Genomic DNA, 12,738 nt, shown 5'->3' with positions numbered 1-12,738 from the left:
AGGATTTCTAGTATGAAGCAACTGCTAACTAGTGTTTTGCACTCCTCCTAAAAACAGAGAGCAGCCATGCAGAAACTCCAGGAAACTTCTGTGGGCAACAGATTGTGATGGAGCTCTCTTATGATCAGGACACCTGGGTTTGAAGGCTTCACAAGTTAGGGATCCTAGGAGAAAAACAGCAGTTTAAGGAGAGTTTCTTCTTTGCTCTCTGCAGCTGCCAGAGATGAGGAAGAGGTCAAAGCCAATCTGAGCCATGATGGCAGCTTGGAAAGGGGCTGTGACAGAAAGGATAACAGATGACAATTGTAGCTCTGCTTTCTTCCCTCAGCCTGCTTGTGCTGAACCGAGAATTTAGAGCAATGGATTGAGAAAATACCATGAAATAAAAAGGGCCATTGTTCTGTGTTAAAATACAGTCAGTAAAAATGGAAAATAAACTTCCATGTGTTTGGTCTTTAACAGCCTCAGAGACTTCAAATAACATTTTACTAAATTGCTTTTGAGTCTCTCATAGGTGTAATGCTTTTTCTTTGGGTCACTTGATACTTTAAAATCTGTTAGCAGTTGCAAAGCGGTGTGAAAGGGATATAGAATATATTTTCCTTCTAAAATGCCACTTAATCCAATAAAATTTAGGCCAAGGGCATATATGAATTTTAAAAGTTACTATTGATTTCCACTGCTGATGATATGGATAAAGTTTGTGCTCTAAAACGTTCTTTATTTGATTCAGGATTGTCCAAAACAAACTTGTTTTGGTTGGCCAATAGATTGTTTTCACAGAGTTCAATCCTGTTAGTTGAAGAATTTAACATTACTCCAGGTTTCAAATATTATTTATGCTAGATGGTTTTGTATGTAGGGCACACAGTTTAAAAGGGTGCACTCTGTATTATTAAATGATATGAAAAATGAATGCTGAGAACCGAATTTAAATTTGAAAAAACGAACATGCTGACAATTGACAAATAACCCAATTAACATTACAGATCTTTCACCAAGCTGAAAAATTAGAATCAAACAAACAAAAATGTATTTGTATTAAAAACAAAGTTTAGAAGTTTATAAAAATCATTTCCCTTATTTCAGGAAAATTAACCAGGATTATTTTTCTCAATTGCTTATTTATGGTACTTTAAAGAGAGCAGTAATGTGTAATTAAGTGCTTCATGATTTAGATGTGTTATTGAGAAGGCTTTGTATAAAATGAATATTTATATTTTGGATAAAACTGTGCCATTGAATGATCTCTTCAGTACCCAAGAGCAGGGTTTCCTTGCTCATTGCTGTGATTCTAGAACCTGGACAAGTGGGGGACACACCAGAGACCTGGAGACCCGTAAGGAGTTCTCAATGAGTATTTGGATGAAGGCCCTAACAAGAAAATGAATGTAGACAGCAAGATATGACTCACTATATGGAAGTTTTCTGGATGGGATGTCAGTGGAATTGAGCTCAGGAAGATTAAACTAATGTTTTGCCATATTGACATGAATACATTTGCAGTGTATATAAATGGAAGATGTTCTATTTATCCCCAATAATTTTCTACCATTAGCTCTGTAAGGGGAAAAAGTCGTGGGAAAAGAAAACATGCTCTAAAGAGGAACTTATAATCACCTATGTATCCTGAATCATAGGAGTAAATAGAAATATAAAGGTGCACACCATAGCTGTTTGTTAGTTTTTATTTCAGAGAATTGCTCCTTGATAGGAAAAGGGACCCAGAGAGGACAGAAATAAAAAGAAAATGAATTCAGAGCAAAACTCCATCTAATAGAATCTGTTTTAGTTCTGACTTCAAAATTTCTTGAAGACGGGTTCGTTTGTTCTTTCACTCAGTCGTGTTTTCCTTCATTCCTTTCTCTCTTTACCCATTCTTCTTTCTGTCCTTTCTGTTCAGCCTTAGATACCTGGAAGCTATCCAAAAAGATTCAGGAATCTGCTTTGAGATTTGGACTGATCTGAGGGATTTTGAAGGAGCTTCTCTTTTAACATATTAAGGTTGTGGACAAGGAAAGTAGAGGGATGTGGAAATAGAGGTGATCCTGAAAGATACCACTCCCTTATCTTCTGTCAGCGAGTATGATCTTCATAGCCGATCTGTGCTATTATCAAGTTTTTATACTAATCCTGCAGCATCTCCCTGGCACAGTAAATACATCCTTGGCTCTCCACATTTTCTTGGTCCTACATTTATTTTCATTGAACAGAGAATCTCTTCATTATTTTATTAGGTTATCCAACTCTCTAAGGAATATCATAGCAACATCATATTAATAAATCTAATGAGAAGGTGTGAAATCTGCTTGCTATTTATCACATGTCTTGGCCCAGTAATTTCTTAATTCATGAGGAGCACTTCCAAATGCTTTTCTGAAAGTATTTAAGAACTGTCTCCACTTGTTGGCACTGCCTGGCTCTCCAGGAAGTGCAGATCTTAAGAGCTTGATACCTTAAAATGACCTTATAGCATGAGAGGATGAGGATCAATTCTCCTCTGCTACTACAGGTCTACTGGGGATTGCACCTGAGTTGGAAAGTGCCACATTCTCCTAAAAACCTCAGAGGTTACCATAGTTAAATGATATTGGGCTGCTGGGTGCCAGGAGTTTCAAAGCAGATTCATCTAAAAAATCAATACAGACACAAGACATTTATTACATTATTCCATTATACATCCATACCTCAAACGTTTAACATGTTGTCAAGAATAATACTTTGAGCTCTTAAACCTTAACCAAATGTAAATGCAGGGATCCACAGAAAATTAGATCTCCAGTGAACCAATATATCAAATTTATGTTTTTTGTTCCTAGTTATTTCAATGACTCTATGAAAAGAAAGAGGGCCTATTCAAATACATACCCAATAATAGAACCATTTTTAGAAGTCATTGACAATACATCAATTAAATGAAGTGTCCTGATTGATTTAGCAACAACATCAACATAGAGAATAAAAGAATTATTGAAAGTAACTGAGGAATATATTGATTTGAAGTAGTTCATTCTGCTTTTTTGTGACAAGTTTGCAAGACAGTGGTATGGCTTAGAATAAGGTGATGAAGTAGCAGCATTGAAAGAGGTTTGATGGATAAAAGGGTAGCATGAGTTGTAAATCTGACTACTAATGATGTCCTAGAAGGGATGAAAGTAGGAAAGTGTCTAAGAGCATTAATCTGTGAGAGGAAACCTTATGTTAGATAAATGCACATTTTATTTGCATTAACCACTAAATTATGTTTAAATAACACCAAAACATGTAAGTAAAGAATATAAAATTCTTGCATGTAGATGTTAGGCTTTTTAAAGTCATGCTATTCACAACAGACCATTTCCTCGATTATTAATGTTTTTCTGTATATGAATTGGCTAGGTCAGAAGAACAATTCAAAAGAAGGAATAATATTAAGGTAAAAAAGCGTGCATTGTACCATGCTTTATATAAAATATTCACCAGGTTATGTTTACTTATTTAGGCTTCACTCTATAGAAATGTCTAAATATTTGAATTACATGAAACTTTGTTCCTCAATATTTTCTACTTCAAATCATACTAAATAAATATTCACGTTCACTAAGGTAAAATTTTTAGGACATTTTAATAGCCCAAATTATAATTAAATGCTTTTAAAAGCATTATTGGATATTCCTCCCCACATTCTAATGATTCAATTTTAATTACTTCAATTATTTTATATTATTAAAACTCACCTACATGTTAGGTTGTGTATTAGGAGTAAATATATGATACCTGTCAGAAACATACATATATACATATGTGCATATCTACACACAAATACATTCAATAACAAGTATACTCAGTTGATCTCATTTTTGATCTCTATTGAAATTTTAAAAAGAAAATCACAGGAATATAAGTAGCTATCAAAACACTGTTTTCAGCACCTTTGTCTCAATTTTGACAAAAATTGTACATGTGTGGAATTTGATTTACTCCATTCTGTTCCATGTTTCTCTCTTTCCCTTCCATCTTCCACCCCTATTGTCCTTCTTCTTCTCTACTGATCTTTCTTTCACTTGTTTATTCATTTTTGATTCATACTTTCTACATATACAAAAATATGGAAAGCTTCACAAATTTGGATGTCATGCCTATGCAGGGATCCTGTTAGACTTCTTTATATCATTCCAATTTTAGTATATGTGCTGCAGAAGCAAGAACTGAAGATAACATTTCTAATATAAGATCTGAGCTCAATATATTTTCAACAACTTTTACTTGTGCATACTTTCTTTAATTAAATTTGACACTTGCATTAAACTTTTAGAAAAAGAAAGCTATCCAAATACTTTTTTTCTAAATATTACAACAAAGAGAGAGACTTTATATTCCTATAAGTCTTATCCACACGAAAAGATATAATGCAGTATGATGAAAGTAGATAAGAATATTATATTACAAATTCGAGCACAGCCCTCAGAATAGCAGGGTTGCTACCGTGCATTGGAAAAAAAAAAGAAAAAGAAATTTCCCTTTATGGGTAGTAAGTCCATGTTTGTTCGGTGAAGCAGTATTAACATTTTGATAAGAGCAAGATTTAATATGAAATTTTAGATGACCAACAACTTGTATCAAATATTATGCCTTTTTGAGTGGCATATTGCTCTTGCAGAAGGTAATTTCTTTTCCAATTTAGAGATGCTTTAGGACACTTGCAGAAGTGAAGATGCATAGAACTGTTCAGCCAAGTGTGTGAGGCCCAAGCTCTACATGGTGAAAGATATCTAAGTAATAACATTTCTAGCAATTGAAATAAAACATGTTAAAAGTTATCTATACCTGTCAGTTCACTGTGATTGTTGCTCAGATATAAAGTCCTTCTCATGGCATGCATGCAAAAGTCCACTTACCTCTTTGCATAGAAAGCCACAGAAGACACCAGGGCACTCATTCTTCTGATTATTCAGTCATGGCCTCCTTTCTCCAGTGTATGTTGTTCACAGAAACAATTAAGAAATAAAATGTGCGTCTGGCAGGGAAAGATTATGAGATTATGTGACTTTGAAATTTGTTTTCTAGTATTTTACCAAGTTAGTGACTCATAATGTTAGAATGAATTCAGAGCAGAAAAATATCATTACAGGATACACAGAAGTAAGTTTATATTTGCTCAGGAGCTTAGGACTTCTTCCTGTGACTTTTCATTTGTTGTTTTGGTTTCCTTTCTTCAGAGTGACTAGTCATACTAAAAACAAGCCTCCATATTCTGTACTTACAGGAAGTGGGATGAGACCTATTTGTCTCAACTGTGAAACTGGTTGCCTCTTGGAGATAAACTATCTGAAGATACTGAGAGGCAGAATACATAAATAAACAAGATAAACAAAACAGGGTTTTGCTAGGACAACTCTACAGAACCAAAAAATATATATATAATGAATCATTAGTTTTCACTAAACTTTATATACTTAAAACATTGAAATACATGCTAAATTTTGTTTAAACATTTTTAATACAAAAGCAAAACTGGGATTTTTGTGGTAGAGACTCAATTATGTCACATTCTCCCACACTGCATGCCCTCCACACTCTCCCACTCCTGTCCCTCTAGGCCTTCTTATTTTTGTTTTATTATTCAATTCAAACAGAAGTCCACCTGTCAATCTCCCATAAAATTATTTTCCATATATTCCTTGAGCTCTTTTACAGAGTTGAGCACCAGGCTATGTGCTTTATATATGTTCATCCACTTAATCCCTAAAAATTATTCTGAGATTGATAGGATCCTGTTTTATAATGGAGGAAACTGAGCTTTCAAGAGATTAGATTACTTGCCGAAGCTCATGCATCAGTAATTGTTGGAGCCACAAACTGACCTCAAGTCAGTTAGATTTTAAAACTTATACTCCTACAAGCACAAAAACTTTTAAAATTTAATTCTCTGGACTCATCCAAGAGAAAATCATGTTACTTTATGACAACATTCAGATTAATCACTCCTTTATTCTAGAAGTGCTTCCTAAGTACTGTGGTAAATTCTCTGCAGGAGAGGAAATAAGGCCTAGAAATCTCAGGTTTAAATCCAGTTGGTGCAAATTATTTGAAGTCTCTGTGTTTCAGTTTGTTCATCTATAGAGAGGTAATGATATTCATCTCATGTGTCATTGAGATTTACATATAGTAAGGACAGATTTTTTAAAAAATGGATTATTATATTATTGTTAGAAATAGAGTCCTGCACTAACGAGGAAAGAAGAGTAGATAGAGAGTTTAAAATCTGGTTGAGGAGATAAATAACCAATGTAAGGGTAATTTCAGAACAATTTTAATACATGCTAGAGGTGGCAAGCATGTGGTGGAACAGAGCTATATATACGTATATATTATATATATTTACATTTATATTTACAAATATATTACACACACACCATTTCTAAATAAGGACTAAGAATAATGAAGTATTGAGAGAGAGACAGAGAGACTGGGAATATATAGAGGATTTCTGAGAGCAGGAGCATTGCAATATGCTGAAGTGATGAATAGTGTTTGAGTTTAAGGGTGTCCATTTAAAGGAGAAGCAGGAAGCTAGACAATGTCTCACTGCCCTAAGGAGGAACTGAAGGGTTAAACTGAAATAGAACCTTGAGGGATTTCTAATTCATTTATCCTTCAAATAAAATAAAGGCTAATGTTCGTTTAGTGTATTCTAGATGGTAGGCACAGTTAGCTCCCTCACCATTATATTTGGGTGGTGCTCTTCTTTTTCCTTTTTATATATAAGGAAACTGAGGCAAAGAGATGCAGATAACCTTGCCTAGGGTCGCATATCTAGTGAGCAGCCACTCCAGGATTCCAAATCCACGATTTCAAGCCCTGACAGTTTGCTTCCAGATCATAAGAAGCTTCCAGAGAGGCTTCATGTCAGGATGGGGGTGGGTTACTATGGTGAGGGTGGACTGTGGATCATGACTTAATATTATGTTAGTCATATTTTTCATTGCTATGACAAAATGCCCAAGAAAAACAACTTAAAGAAGGCAAAATTTATTTTGGCACATAGTTTCAATCCAAGGTTGCTTGGCCCCATTGCTGTGGGTTTGCAGTGAGGCAGAGCACCATGGTGGGAAGCATGTGGTGGAACAGAGCTACTTACCTCACAGCAGCCATGGAACAAAGAAAAAGAGAAAATGGCCAGGGACAAGATATAGTTCCAAGGGCATGCACGCAGGAGCAGGAGCCCACTCCCTTACACAAGGTTCCACCTTTTACAGTTTCTATCACTTCCCAATAGTTCATTCAGTTATAAATCCATAAATGGATTAATCTGTTGATGAGGTCAGAGCTCTCATTATCCAGTCACTTCTGTAAAGCCCTACCTTTGAACCTTGCTGCACCGGGGACCAAGCCTTCAACACATTAACCTTTGGGGAAATTCCATATCTAAAGTATAACACATTAAGAAGCAGACACAGGTGCCACTTATCATGTCAATGGAAGGTGAAGCCCCAAGACTTTCCATTTAATTCCTAAGAATCAGAGGACCTGAAACTTATCTTTGAGATAAAAAATGTAGAGGAATTAATGAGGAATTTTGCTGGTACAAAAGGATAAGCAGGTTGGATTAAAGGACTACGTCCTCCCTCAGTAACAAGAAATCAGAGTGCAGAGACAAGAGGATGAGAAATGATTGTAAATCACACTGTAGAATTCTAAGTAGCTGGGGGCAGGATGAAGTTTGGGAAGGAATGTAGTGTGGAGGCAGAAGATTTTATACAAGATGCATTAATGGGATACAGATGGACGTTTGGGGAAAATGGAAAGGGAAGGAAGAGAAGAGAGAGAAGCTAGGCCCTACCCTGAAATCCCAAAGTCTCAATCTGAATGACAGATAGAATGAAAGTGTTATCAATATTATGCAGAATTAACAAGGTGTAAAAATTAAGGTAAAATGGAAAAAAAAATCAGTTTTTATAATGTTGAGCTAACAGCAAATTTTAACTCAACTATGAAAATATTTCTAAACAATGTTTATCGTCAGAGTCAAGTATTTCCAAATAGAAATTTTAATGAGTTACTTGTTGAAAATATTTGAGTAATTAAGACACTTGAAAAAGCATGAGAAAAGGATATTGGATATATTTCATGTAGGGGGAAAATAGTTCAGGAATGATATTATTTTCTTCTATAAGTTTTCTATATGTGTGAGTGTGTGTATGTGAATATGTAGTGAAAAAATTTATCTTTTCTAAAGAAAGCGAAACAGAAAAAAATTGAAGGTAAGACTAATATTGAAGATTAAATCAGGATATTCTGAAAAATACCCTTTCTGTATGTATATCACTGAAAATAGAATTTGCAGCTGACTGTGATATTTTAATAAAATTCAGTCAGTGTGACCTGTCATATTATTTTGTGGCTCTAATTTCACTAACTTTGCTGTTGTCATCAGCTCATATCCACAGCATAAAACACCTGTCCCATGAAGCTTGACTTTGGAAAGCCTGGGGGCTTCCTAAATTCATGAAAGTGTGTTATTGAAGGCTTTGACCTTTGCAAAGTCCTGGCTTTCTTGTCTTCACTCCACCTTGGAGTGTCTGTTCATTGCAGGAGCAAAGGAGTAGTAACAAGACTCTCAAAGCTCAAAAAGTCAATGGTGAAAGCCATTTGAAATGGCATCTTTAGATTCACCTATGATGATTACCTGATCCCTCATTGAGAATCAAGGGGTTATCATAAAGTCCACGTTTTACTGCCTCCTTTCTTCTCCTTCTCCTTCTCCTTCTCCTTCTCCTTCTCCTTCTCCTTCTCCTTCTCCTTCTTCTTCTTCTTCTTCTTCTTCTTTTTTAAATGAGGAAACTCCCAAATGATAATCGTAAAGTCCCATCTTTGCTTTCAGTGGTAACCAAGGCAGGGGTTGACATATACAGATTCAGTGGCAAATGAGAACTTCCAGTCTCCTTTCTATGGTTAATACCCAGAATTGATTTTTGTTGAATTTTGTTTAGTTCTCTTAAGTGAGACCTAGCTTGTAACATGGTTAAAAAATTGAATTTCTCCTTTAGTGGTTTTCTTTTCATATATATAAATGTATAATCAGAGGCCTGATTATAAATAGTAACACCTAGGTTAGTAGAAAGCTACCTTAGAGTTACAGTTTCTCTCACTTCCCAATAGTTCATTCAGTTATAGATCCATAGAGGTCAACTTGTACACAGAGCACAAATCAACTCTTAAAAGCACTCAGCTTTCTGAAGAGCCTAGCTAGGGGCTATCATCCCCAAAACTTTTCACTTAACAGACTTGGGTATTGCCAGTGATCTGCAATGGATTAGTGCTCTGAAACAGGCTGAATTTTATCACAGACCCAGTTAAGTGTCTACAATGATCCTTGTATGTCCTGATATTTGTGCATTGGTAGTCCCCAATCTAAAATGAAGAGATGATACCACAAGAGTTTTAAACACACTGTTTAATTATGTTTTCTCTTCTAGTACTTCTATTTACCATTCATAACTTAGAGGATAAACATTGACTAAAACTACAGAATAAAATCTACAATAGAAAGTTAATTTGACAGGGACAGGGATTTTATGTCTTCCTGTATACTGCTGTTATTGCCAGTAGAACAGTGCCTGGCATTTGGCAGGAAACAACAACATTTATCGAACAGTTATATTTTATTCTAATATAAACTTTTGAATAAAAACATTAGAAGTATGTATGTGTGTGTGTGTATATATATATATATATATATAATGATTATATCATGTATATAATATATATGTGCCAGAAAACACATACACATATACAAGCATATGTGTATATGTGTGTATATATATATGTATATATATGTATGTGTGTGTGTGTCTTCTGGCACACACACACACAAACACACACATATGGCTTTGGATAGAATCAACATATTCAAAATAACTACCATAATTATCACTTAACAATTTCTGCATGTTATAGAACTTACATTACTGTACTATTATTTTTTAATGCTCAATATATCTCTGCTTTGCCAGATGAATTACTCTAAAACATGGATTCTTAGTTTTATATATGTTTTAGTCAGCTTTTTTGCTGCTGTGACTGATAGACCTGACCACAACAACTGTAGAGGAGGAAATTTTATTTGGAGGCTCACAGTTTCAGAGATCTCAATCCATAGACAGCAGGCTCCATTCCTGGAGGCTCCGGGTGAGGGAGGATATCATGGCAGAAGAATGCTGCAGAAGAATTAGCACAGTTGGTGATCAGGAAGCACAGAGAGAGCTACTCCACTCTCCAGATACTATATATATATACACCATAGCCATGCCCCCAGTGAGCCACTTCCTCCAGCCACACCCCACCTGCCTCCAGTTACCACTCAGGTAATCCCATGAGGGATTAATACACTGATTAGGTTAAGGCTATCAACTAACAATTTCTCCTTCAAACCTTCTTGCATTGTCTCACATGTGAATTTTTGGGGGACACCTCATTTCTCAACCATAACAATATAGTTTTATTTTTCCTATTTCTGTGATAGGAAAAATGTACTGCCCTTTTCTTGCTCTTTTATGATACTACAAATCTCATTTCAAACACATAGAAAAGCCAATATAATTTAAGAGAGGATAGTGCAGGAATATAATGTCAAGGTGTAGGTGAAACAAAATCTGGACATTGCTGGCCTCTACAGATGTGAATTTTGCTGGTGACTGGATGAGGCCACACAGACCTGCCTGTGCTCCTGTTAGGCTGTGTTGGTAGACAGGTTAAAAAAAATTAAAAGGAAAATTCTATAAGTGATTAACTTGTTTTGATATTTACAAATCAGCTATAGAAAACACTCTCTTTTTAAACTATTGCTTAATTATGATTAGTTGATTAAGGTATCAAACATACGTAAGTTATCCTGCTGTAGCTAGCATTTTAGTGCTGGAAGAGAATCCCCAGTGTGAGTGTTTAAATTATAGTGCTGCCCAGAGTTTGAGGCATCCTTTACGTAAGCCATAATGGAGCTTTTCTTGCACATTATTCAGCCTCTTGTTGGCTTTGTGAGGATTCATGTGATTTAGAAATAGAATATATGAGTAGGGCCTTCATGGGAATAGTGTGGTGAAAATGCTTTTTGCCTTTTTCTTGTTCCTTCTTCCCTTCTGCTTGACCTTGGGTTATACATCTGGAAAGTGGCCCAGAATAGTGCAGATTCTCATGGTCTTCCCTGTCAGACCCACTGAAGTCAAGTTCCAGATATCTGAAAAGAAAAAGAAGTTCCTGACCTGGTTCCCAACCATAAGGTCACCAGGCTCAGACTGCCAAATGAGCCTGAGTCTTTTCATGTGAGCTACCCTTATCTGGAGATGCTTATTTCCCCTCTTGAAAACTGAATATTTTAACATCACACTATTCCTTTCCCTTCTTTCCCCTGGTGTCATTCTTATAATATTTCCTTTGGTTGTACCTGTCTTTTTTCCTTAAATAGTGGAAAAGGTCTGTAGTTTGGCTACAGAAGCACAAGAATGAAAGGTTACCTACTCATGTCTAAGCATCAAATGTTACTAGTCAAAGCAGGTCTTAAGAAAACTGTTTTATACAAAATTAAGATAATTTTGCCAGGTGAGTGTAAGGTCTCTAAGCTATGGAAGTTTTTCCAATTAAACCGGGACCTAACCTCAGTTTCTTAGAGGTACTTAGAGAACAAAACTGAAGTCACACTAAGAATTTCTGGGGAAAATAATGTGTCCAGGGTTAGAACATTAAAATTCTTATCCAGAAAATGTTCATGAAACAATTTTCATATAAGCCTTTAAATGTCACCCAGTTCTACAAAAATCAAATTGCCAAAGTCTTAATTACACTGTACATTTGCATTACAAAATTATAATCCTATTAAAAAGAGCTCTGACTAAAGGTTCTTGCATATATTTTTTTTTCCTTCTTCTCTCTCTGGTAGCTATTCAGAGTGAATTGCTTGAGGACAAACATCGATAGTACCAATAAATAACTTTTTCTTTTTTTGTGAAGTACAAAAGCCACACTACTTATCTCAGATTCAGTGTTCAGTATTGGTTACATATTATCTTACAACTGACTCACAACTTTACCTCAGAAAACCTTACCTGGGGTAAAAAATCTCTGGTCTAAGGAGTGATATGGTTCTCAGTTCTTTAAGCCACATATGTTTGCAACCTTTAATAATACAATGCATTTCAAAAATAACTTTATATTTTGCATTCTATACAAAAAGGAAAATTGGGGTATATCATTTTTCTTTTCTTTCAGAGTAACAGAAAATTTTCCTCAGGGAAAACAAATCCAAGAACTCAAATCTTTCACCTAATAACTCATTGCAGTGGGCGTATGGCCTTTTAATTGTATCTGCCATTTTATCTGTGGTGACATCCTATCCCACTGGGTCACAACTGCCTACATTTTATGCTAACTTTCTTCCACAAAATTGAAATGGAAATTATTTCTAAAAAGCAAAAGCAAAAAAAAAAAATCCCACAATCCAAAAATGTTGGTTACATTTTTAATTATATGTTAAAAGAAATTCCTTTCTCACTCACAAAAGGGAACAAAGGCCTAAATATAAAAATCAAAAATAAAAACAAAAAACTTCTACCAGATAGTTGTCCCTAAAACAAAAATAAAACAATTTAACTTGTGAGCTAACAACAAATAACTTTGGTTTATTGTTCAAAGACCAGGTATTTTTACAGAAAATCTAAATGCCAAGAATCCTTGAGTTGGGTGATTGTTAACTAGCAGATACAA

General features: G+C 35.1%; 1 non-coding gene across 1 annotated transcript; it reads right to left on the bottom strand.

Moving 5' to 3' along the window:
- Positions 1 to 4,081: 4,081 nt before the first annotated feature.
- Positions 4,082 to 4,184, bottom strand: LOC124102786 (U6 spliceosomal RNA). The gene has a single exon (XR_006854983.1). It is a non-coding gene; the product is annotated as a U6 spliceosomal RNA (small nuclear RNA).
- Between the last annotated feature and the right edge of the window lie 8,554 nt (positions 4,185 to 12,738).

This window comes from Marmota monax, unplaced genomic scaffold (genome assembly GCF_021218885.2).
Source record: "Marmota monax isolate L192 unplaced genomic scaffold, Marmota_monax_Labrador192_F-V1.1 WCK01_AAM20220418_F8-fsc00002, whole genome shotgun sequence".
Classification (NCBI taxonomy): domain Eukaryota; kingdom Metazoa; phylum Chordata; class Mammalia; order Rodentia; family Sciuridae; genus Marmota; species Marmota monax.
The sequence above is the reverse complement of the archived record's forward strand: the minus strand, read 5'-3'. Positions and strand labels throughout refer to the sequence as shown.